Source organism: Macrobrachium rosenbergii, chromosome 12 (assembly GCF_040412425.1).
Source record: "Macrobrachium rosenbergii isolate ZJJX-2024 chromosome 12, ASM4041242v1, whole genome shotgun sequence".
Taxonomy (NCBI): domain Eukaryota; kingdom Metazoa; phylum Arthropoda; class Malacostraca; order Decapoda; family Palaemonidae; genus Macrobrachium; species Macrobrachium rosenbergii.
Genome location: NC_089752.1, coordinates 5,935,501 through 5,945,602, shown reverse-complemented (window position 1 = coordinate 5,945,602; position 10,102 = coordinate 5,935,501). Strand labels below are relative to the sequence as shown.

At 40.1% G+C, this 10,102-nt stretch overlaps 1 long non-coding RNA gene across 1 annotated transcript in view; it reads right to left on the bottom strand.

Moving 5' to 3' along the window:
• Positions 1–1,012: 1,012 nt before the first annotated feature.
• The window catches only part of LOC136844363 (uncharacterized), a 263,377-nt gene continuing 254,287 nt past the window's right edge, over positions 1,013–10,102 (bottom strand). The window contains exon 3 of the long non-coding RNA XR_010854833.1: positions 1,013–1,146. This is a non-coding gene — a long non-coding RNA (uncharacterized lncRNA). The remainder of the gene's footprint in view (positions 1,147–10,102) is intronic.

Genomic DNA, 10,102 nt, shown 5'->3' with positions numbered 1-10,102 from the left:
CTGCAAAATATACTTTCGAAATAACAGTCAAATAAAGCAATACATAATAATTAAAAAAAACTTTTATTGCACTAAGCAAGACCACAAGATACGGCAAAAGCGTAAATACAAATCATCGCCTCAGGCAATTCCTTATCCGACCCCTTCTGGGAGGAAGAAGAGCTAGCCAAAAAGAGGTGTGGGGGGGGAGGGGGGAGGAAAGGGGAGGGGACATGAGGGAAGCAAGAAAGGGGAGATGAAGAGTGGCACTCAGTGTCACACAGCCCTCATCTAGTGGCATGGTGGTCGGGTGCCATCCTCATTCACATTAGCTAGGAGCTGGTAATGGCCCAGTTCACTACAATTTTATGCTCTCCCCCTCCCTTCCCACCCCATAATCCCCTCCCTACTCGTCCCAACACCCACCCCCATCCCCGCGTCCCATCAGCCATCCCTGAACGCCCATATACTTTCCCAACCCTTCTATTCCATTCCTTGCCAAGGGTATACGGGTGTCTTAGGAGACGTCGGGGGAGGAGGGGGGTGGGGCTCCCCCGACCCATGAAGACACCCGTATACCCTTGACCCCCTCCTACACTGCTTTAAAGCCCGGATGGGATGTAATGATTCGTGAATAATTAGCCCCCTAAGAAAAGAAGACGCACCGCGGTACTGTAGAGGATGTGACAAGTGAAACGCGTCCTGCGCTCATGGCGAGGTGTCTGTGACGATAAAAGCTGATACGAATGGAAGTATTAAATGAACCGACCAGTGGCACAAGACCGAGATAATCGTCGACTCCGTACGTTATCTCTAATTTTTTTCTTTGGTGATGAAATTTATTCAAATTATAATGCTTTAGGGGGAAGCAACGCGAAGCCATTATGATACTTAGCGCGCGAGAACCATCGCAAGCATCCGAGACAAGATTGACATGATTTTGTAATAAAATATTCTCGCTCAATTTAATAAAACGGCAGAATACACGCAGGTGTGCACGGACTAAATGCAGATGGTACCTTAATTTGCTCTGACTGCAAAACACACCAAATAATACAAATATAGAAAGGATACGCGTGGAATCCAACAATATGAGACTAGTGACGTCTACGTACCGGAGATACTGTCGTCAAACTGCTGAAAAACGCCTACCTGGCGTAAGGAGTCCTGAAATGAAAGAGGAAAAATATGGATTTTAGAAAAATAAAGAACGAGAGAGTAAAATCCATGATGATAGCAAATCTGCCACCCTACGGTATTATATTTACAAATATCACAAAGTTAAATTTATTTTCCTTTTTCAGAAAAAAGATATCTTAAAAATTACGAAGTACATTACAACAGTCAGATGTAAAAAAGTTTTATAAAATGTTATTCAAAAGTTGTAATAATAGAGTGTAATTATTTTTCTTTTTCTGAAATACGATAAACAGTCTACACTGTTTAAATCAGTGGTTCTCAAATTTGGGGTAATTACCCCCGTAAGGGGGCTAACGAAGCACTTCCTAAATTTTATTTTCTATTAATTACCAAAGAAATAATGCTTTAATTCCAATTTGTAATAAAAGGAACAGTGCTTTAATTTTAATTTTGTCAAAGGAATAATGTCTAGAATCTAAATTCTTTATTTTCTAAGACTTGATTAAAAGTGAAATTAACTTACATATAAAATGCATTAGAAATTAAGCATTCCAATATTTTTCTTTCCCTTATATTATATCTTCACGTAGCTGAAGAGGAATGAGGTAGGGGCAATGGTAACCCATCACACCACCGCTCCCGGGGGTAACGATACCAACAAATTTGAGAACCACTGGTTTAAATCATATATTTGAACAATTCCGCTTACTTCTAACATCGACCTCAGATACCTCTGTTTAAGCGATACTTATCAACCTGGGCAGTCTAATAGCATAACCCTACAGCCAAAGTATATTTCAGATGAGCAAAGCAGAAATAAGACAAGACTTTCTCTGCCTATCAACACAATACAGCAATTTTCAGCACTTGCAAGACGAGCGAATTTTAATTGCAAATATCAACTTGAGTATCGGCAAGAGACTCATCAGCAATGGATTATTATTATTATTATTATTATTATTATTATTATTATTATTATTATTATTCAGTAGATGAAACCTATTCATATGAAACAAGCCCACCAAAGGGGCCATTGACTTGAAATTCAAGCTTTTTATTATTATTATTTTTTTTAGTAGATGAAACCTATTCATATGGAACAAGTTTACCAAAGGGGTCAATGACTTGAAATTCAACCTTTCTATTATTATTATTATTATTATTATTATTATTATTATTATTATTATTATTATTATTATTATTATTATTCAGTAGATGAAACCTACTCATATGAAGCAAGCCCACCAAAGGGGCCACTGACTAGAAATTCAAGCTTCCAAAGAATGTGGTGTTCATTAGGAAGATGTCAGAGGAAGTAAAGGGAAATACAGAAAGAAGATAAACATATTAAAAAAGAAAAAAATTAATTAACAAATAGATAAATTGATAAAAATGTATTAAAATGCAAGAAGAATAGTATTAGGGCAGCAATGCATTGCATCTTTGCTTGAACTTCTGAAGTTCCAACTGCACGACATCCTCTGGAAGGCTGTTCCACTAGGCATACTTTGAGCAAAGAGCAAGTGCCTACAGTATCAATTCAGAACAGCGTTAACAGCATAACAGATTTGGCTTGACTTCCAAGCATAAACTCTATAGGAAGGGGACATGTGAAAAGCAAGATTCCCATGGGGGGGGTGTTGTGCCGTCAGTGCACCTTACGCAGTGCACTGTGGGCATTACTTAAGATTCTTTGCAGCGTTCCTTCGTCCCCTAGCTTAAACCCCTTTCATTCCTCTTACTATACCTCCGTTCATATTCCCTTTCTCCCATCTTACTTACCACACACTCTTTACAATTGTTTCAACATTATTTTCAGCGCTGAATGACCTCATAGGCCTTACAGACCTTACAGACCTTGCAGTTCGTTCGGGTTGCCCCAGATCCCTCAGCGCGAGGCACCACTGATGTCTACCAGAGAATTGCTAGTGCATCTTCCGGTATATTTTGCATCTTCCAATCTTGGATGGTCTGTGATGCAGCTTAGATATTTGTCGAGCTTATTCTTAAACACATCTACGCTCACTCCTGATATGTTCCTCAGATGAGCTGGTAATGCATTGAATAATCGCTGCATTATTGACGCTGGTGCGCAGTGGATTAATGTCCTGTGTGCTTTCCTTGGCCTGTGGCCTAAATTTTTTATTCAATTCAATGAAAAGCAAGACTATAGATTTATATAAGTCATTTGCACTATTCATATGCAGAAGTTGTTTCCTGGTTTTCTGTTTTTACTAGATTATCTAACCTACATCTTGTCAAGAGACAGGTTTGGCATCACTATAAAAAAAAAAAAGTCTGATGACAAATTTTTCTCCTGGGGTTGGTGATGGATGTTTAACCCTTTTCCCACTAGTCACTTCAACAGTGTGCAACTATCGGTCTTCTACATTTACTTTCAATAAAATGCTGAACACACTTAGCTAGGTTAGCAAAGTGTGCTCCAAGTTGCTATTAAACTCAGAGCAGCAGACGCAAAGCGTTGACTCATGATACTCTAAGAAGTTTAGAAACTTATCAGTTATAGGAGTAACAGCAGTAATACGGAGCAAAACTGTCTTTATATATATATATATATATATATATATATATATATATATATATATATATATATATATATATATATATATATATATATATATATATATATATATATAAAAGCTGACAAGGTTGATAGAAGACAGAAACCAAGGACAAGAGGGTAAAAACCAGAAGCTAACCAGAAGCTACAAGCAAGATCGAAGATAAAAGAGTAGATTCCGATAAAGATCGGACCCAAAACGAATTTGTCAGAGGCCTTAGCAGCAACATCAACCAACGCCTAAGAAATATTTGTACGTAAAGACCTAAGAATTAATTAGAAATAAAGACCAAAAATAAATATAACAATAAATTGAAATCCGGCTCTCACGTGAGAAGCATCAACATAATTATCTATTACCAGACAACATGGAAGAGTCCTGGAAACACAGAAGAGGAGTGTGATTCCAGAAATTAAATTTAAGTATATCTTAGTTTAACCAGACCACTGAGCTGATTAGCAGCTCACCTAGGGCTGGCACGAAGGATTAGACTTATTTTACGTGGCTAAGAACCAACTGGTTACCTAGCAACAGGACCTACAGCTTATTGTGGAATCCGAACCACATTATAGCGAGAAATGAATTTCTATCACCAGAAATAAATTCCTCTTATTCTTCATTGGCCGGTCAGAAATTAAAGAAAATTTCCAAAACATTAGGAATTAGACCTTCACCGTATCGTCTAATACAAGCAGGAAGATTCAACCTTCCATGATAAACAAAAGCATTATGTTTTAAGCATTATTTCTGAGCACCTGATAACATCTTAAGGTTCAAAAACCCCTTAGAGCTGTCCCATATCAGCTCCCCTTGGTACTCATGCGTCTGAATGCACAATCACACGCATTTACATTTACTATCTGTCCCCTTTACGAGAGAGAGAGAGAGGAGGCTTCCTGTTAGAACATCCGTTTATTTCTGAGACCCTGAAAATGTTGGGAGCAACTGGGGCTTCAGCTCCCAAACAACCTGAAAACGCTGGGGGAGAACTCCCCAAACAACCTGAAAACGCTGGGGGCTTCAGCGAACTCCCAAACAACCTGAAAACGCTGGGGGCTTCAGCTGGGGGCTGTGAGCGAGAACTCCTAAACAACCTGAACCAAACAGCCTGGCATGGGGGCTTCCCCAAACAAGCGAGAACTCGAGAACTCCCAAACAACCTGAAAGCGCTGGAGGGCTTCAGCGGGGCTCCCAAACAACCTGAAAACTCGAAACTCTTAAAACAACCTGAAAAAGCACTCCTGACAAACCTGAAAGCAGCTGGGGGCTTCAGCGAGCAACCTGAAAATGCTGGGAGCCTTCCCAAACAACCTGAAAAATGCTGGGGGCTTCAAGGAACTCCCAAACAACCTGAAAACTCCATGAGAAAAACAACCTGAAAACGCTGGGAGCTTCAGCGAACTCCCAAACAACCTGAAGCTGGGGGCTTCTGAGAACTCCCAAACAACCTGAAAATGCTGGGGCTTCCAGTGCGAACTCCCAAACAACCTGAAAATGCTGGGGAGCTTCAGAACTCCCAAACAACCTGAAAATGCTGGGGTCCCCAAACAGCTGGCTAGAGAACTCCCAGCAACCTGAAAACCTGGGGAAAATGCTGGGAAAAAGGCTTCAGCGAGAACTCCCAAACAACCTGAAAATGCTGGGGGCTCAGCGAGAACTCAAGCGCTGGGGAGCTTCAGCGAGAACTCCCAAACAACCTGAAAACGCTGGGGAGCTTCAGCGAGAACTCCCAAACAACCTGAAAATGCTGGGGAGCTTCAGCGAGAACTCCCAAACAACCTGAAAATGCTGGGGAGCTTCAGCGAGAACTCCCAAACAACCTGAAAATGCTGGGGAGCTTCAGCGAGAACTCCCAAACAACCTGAAAACGCTGGGGAGCTTCAGCGAGAACTCCCAAACAACCTGAAAACCTTTGGGGCTTCAGCGAGAACTCCCAAACAACTGAAATGCTGGGGCTTCCAGGGAGGCTGAAACAACCTGAAAGCGGCTGGGGCTGTGAGAACTCCCAAACAACCTGAAAGCGGCTGGGAGCTTCAGCAAGAACTCAAAACAACCTGAAAATGCTGGGGAGCAAGGGAGAACTCCCCAAACAACCTGAAAATGCTGGGGGCTTCAGCGAGAACTCCCAAACAACCTGAAAATGCTGGGGGCTGGGGACAACCTTGGGAGCTTGAGAACTCCCAAACAACCTGAAAATTCGGGGGCTTCAGGAGAACTCCCCAAACAACCTGAAAATGCTGGGGGCTTCAGGAGAACTCCCCAAACAACCTGGAAAGCTGGGGGCTTCAGAGCACTCCCAAACAACCTGAAAACGCTGGGGAGCTTCAGCGAGAACTCCCAAACAACCTGAAAACGCTGGGGAGCTTCAGCGAGAACTCCCAAACAACCTGAAAATGCTGGGGAGCTTGGGCACTGGCCTAAATTTTACATTCCAACTCCAACTAGAGCGTTGTCTAGCATCATCTAGAATCTTTCTCATTAGCATCACACCAAGGAACCAATATTTTCATAACACAGGTGCACAATTAAAGTCACGTATTAGTGTCCTCAATAGCCAACACTAACAATCACGAATTTAGGCTCTCCTGATGTTACCGTCTATTTGGCAGAATGTGAAAATATTTCATGGCAGAATGTGAAAACATTTCATGGCAGAATGTGACAATATTTCATGGCAGAATGTGAAAATACTTCGTGGAAGAATTTGAAAAATATTTCATGGCAGAATGTGAAAATACTTCAAGGAAGAATTTGAAAAATATTTCATGGCAGAATGTGGAAATACTTTATGGCAGAATGTGGAAATATTTCATGGCAGAATGTGAAAATATTTCATGGCAGAATGTGAAAATATTTCATGGCAGAATGTGAAAATATTTCATGGCAGAATGTGAAAATATTTCATGGCAGAATATAAAGATATTTCATGGCAGAATGTGAAAATATTTCATCACAGAATGTGCAAATATTTCATCACAGAATGTGCAAATATTTCATGGCAGAATGTGAAAATATTTCATGGTAGGATGTGAAAATATTTCACGGCGGAATTTAAAAAAACATTTCATGGCAGAATGAGAAAATATTTCAGAACAGACGTTCACGGGACACCACCTTGAGACAAAAAAAGCAACAAAAATTATTTCGCTTATTCAACCAACCAGGATAACAGCATTTCAGTCCTTGTAAAAGGAAAAAAAAAAGGGAGGGGACTTCTAATACCCTTTTATGCAAAGTTCAGCCGGGATCGATCCCCTGATTTAGTCATTCCTGTTTTTGCTAAAATCCTATTTAACTACAATGCCTTTTTCTCATTCACCCTTTGCCTCTCTCCCTCGGTTTAATTTATTTCCGTTCCATCTCCTCCGAGCTGTGTCCTATTGTCTGTTTTGTTTTTCTTGCAATTTCTTTTCTTTTCCAGTTTTGCGAAATTCCCGTCCGTAGCATTCCAGTGTTTAAGGTTTTTTTTGCTCAATTTCAAAATTATTCATTTTCATTATTCATCTTCCTTGTTTTTGAGAATAGAATTCCTAAACTTCAGTTCATCTTCTTTTCCTACCCATTTTCCTATATTTTCTATTTGCTTTGCAATTTCTTTGTAACAAATATTTTTCATCACCTCCCATCCGCTTCCATTCATTCGCCCTTTCACTTTCTTATCGATTACAATCTTGCTAAAACTCTTCTATGGATTACTTAATTTCTCTATTCTTTTATTTTCATACTTTTTAACATCAGTCTGTTATTTACTCATAACCTGCATTCCATTTTCTTTTTTTTATATAGTTTCTCTTTTCAGTTTTCTGCAAGAGAAAACTATTGTGCCAGCTTTGTCTGTCCGTCCGCACTTTATTCTGTCCGCTCTCAGATCTTACAAACTACTGAGGCTAGAGGGCTGCAAATTGTTATGTTGATCATCCACCCTCCAATCATCAAATATACCAAATTTCAGCTCTCTAGCCTCAGTAGTTTTTATTTTATTTAAGGTTAAAATTGGCCATAATCGTGCTTCTTGCAACGATATAGGATATGCCAGCACCGGGCCGTGGTTAAAGTTTCATGGGTCGCGGCTCATACAGCATTATACCGAGACCACCGAAAGATAGATCTATTTTCGGTGGCCTTGAATATGCGCTGTAGCTACTGTACAGAAAACTCGATTGCGCCGAAGAAACCTCGGCTCATTTCTTACTTAGTTTATATAGTTTCTCGTCTTGATTAGTAACCTTTCACATTAATTTCATCCACCCGCATTCAGCCATTTTCATTTCCAAAATACTTTTATCTTTGAAGTTCCGTATTTTATAAATATCAACTGCTCTCATTCTCCAAGAAATTATTTCTTTAATATCTTTAATATCTTTCATCTACTTTCATTTATCCTGCAACATTTAATCTCCTCACTTTCTTATCTATCTCCCCTTAACCTCTCTTTCCTCCCATCCAGCAAAATCCAGTTGCATCATCCCCCATCTCCTTCCTTAACCTCTCCTCCTTCTCCCTTCCAGCCATTTCCCCAGCCGAAAGAGAGAGAGAGAGAGAAAGAGAGAGAGGGAAAAACATCACTAACCCCGTGTCGGCCAGCAGTCCCCAAGGGGGACAGCCTCCCCTTGGAAGGCCCGAGAGAGTTTTCCAAATCTTCCTTGCGTGAAATCACCAAGAAAATTGAGTTCAAATTTTGGGAATGGACCATAAGGGCACTTACTTTAATTATACAGTAAATGGGGGAATGACGTACAAACCTTTTTATGGCTTGAGAGATGAGCGTGAGATTAGTCGGGCCAACTTTTGATTGAGTTTTGGAGTTGTTTAGCATTTCTTTCCTCCTCCTCCTCCTCCTCCTCCTCCTCCTCCTCCTCATACTCTTTCTTCTCCCTCTCTTCTCTCTTTTCCTTTTGCTGATGAACTTTCCTCATTTAAATCGTTGAAGATATAATTCCAAATTCATCGTTACTGATCTTGGTCTGGTTAAACTATTTTAATAGTAATCGTACATCTTTCATATCATCTACATAGTTGGATTTTATAAGAAGAGATTTCAGCTCTGGATTGCCAAAAAGGAAAATGACTGCAAGAGTTAAGAATTACATAAGAGCTGATGTCCATTTCCTACATCCGATAGATCTAACTGTTTTTTAAAAACTGAAAGATAGGACCGTATTCGCCAGTCAATAAATTGGAGGCCAGGAGTCAGACCCTTTTACCATTTCCCTCTGCCTGCCTTAACTCGGATGGTCATTTGTGTGACCAACTAATTATACCGTAGGAGCTAGTTCCGTTTTGTCTCGGACTAAATATCATAGCACCCTGACAATGGGTTACTGGAGTAGTGGAATGGAAGGGAATATAGAGTTTAGGCCAATGGCCAAGCAATGGGACCTATGAGGTCATTCAGCGCCGGAAAGGAAATTGAGAGAAGATAGGTTTGAAAGGTGTAACAGGAGGAAAATCTCGCAGTTGCACTATGAAATAATTGTTAGGAGAGGGTGGATAGCAAGATGGAAGAAAGATAATATGAATGGAGGTACAGTCAAAGGAATGAAAGGGGTTGCAGCTAGGGGCCGAAGGGATGCTGCAAAAAACCTTAAATAATGCCTACAGTGCACCCCTTGAGGTGCACTAACGGGGTTCTGGCACTCTAGTATTGGTAATAACTCTCAAACGACGCAACTGTCTAACTTCATCCTATCTTAACTAAGGAATATTACTCGTAAAACCAATAAAACGACTAATGACACATTTTTTAATCACAAAGAGTAAATGTTTTCGTCTTGTTGCACTTGTCAATCATGCTCAGGACTTTGCAACTATGCTGCCCCAAAATGAAAGACTGCAGTATCTGCAAAAATACAAAACCGAGAAAAATTGTAGATACTGCAGTTTTCCCTTGCCTTACTGCTGATTTTGCAGATGCTGCAAATGGGAGCCCCTAAATACTCGTGGAAAGCATTGAAGAATCATTCTGAAACTGCAGTCACTTGTGTATTAGTGCATCACGAGCCCAATAGGTGGCATATCTCAATTTCGGAAATTTTACAGATACAGCAGTTTTTCATTTTAGGGCAGTATGGTAAAGACGATGGAATTTGACACATGTTTATAACATCAAATCAGTTGACCAACAACGGAAGACGGATGTGGGCACAGTGAAGATAGCCACGGCTAATAACTACTGCTAAAACTAGTACTATTAATGGGGGCACAAGAAAATAAATAACTTCCACAATGTACAAATGAACTCGGGTGAATTCTTAGTGGTCTTAGGTTACAGAAGTTATTGTCATTGCACATGTAATGAGTAACTGTGTATAGATTACTATAATGCCTGTCAAACTGATAGCTGAAAGCTGAACTACCCTATAATGCATATAGTGATTTATTTATGTATGTATGTCTGTATG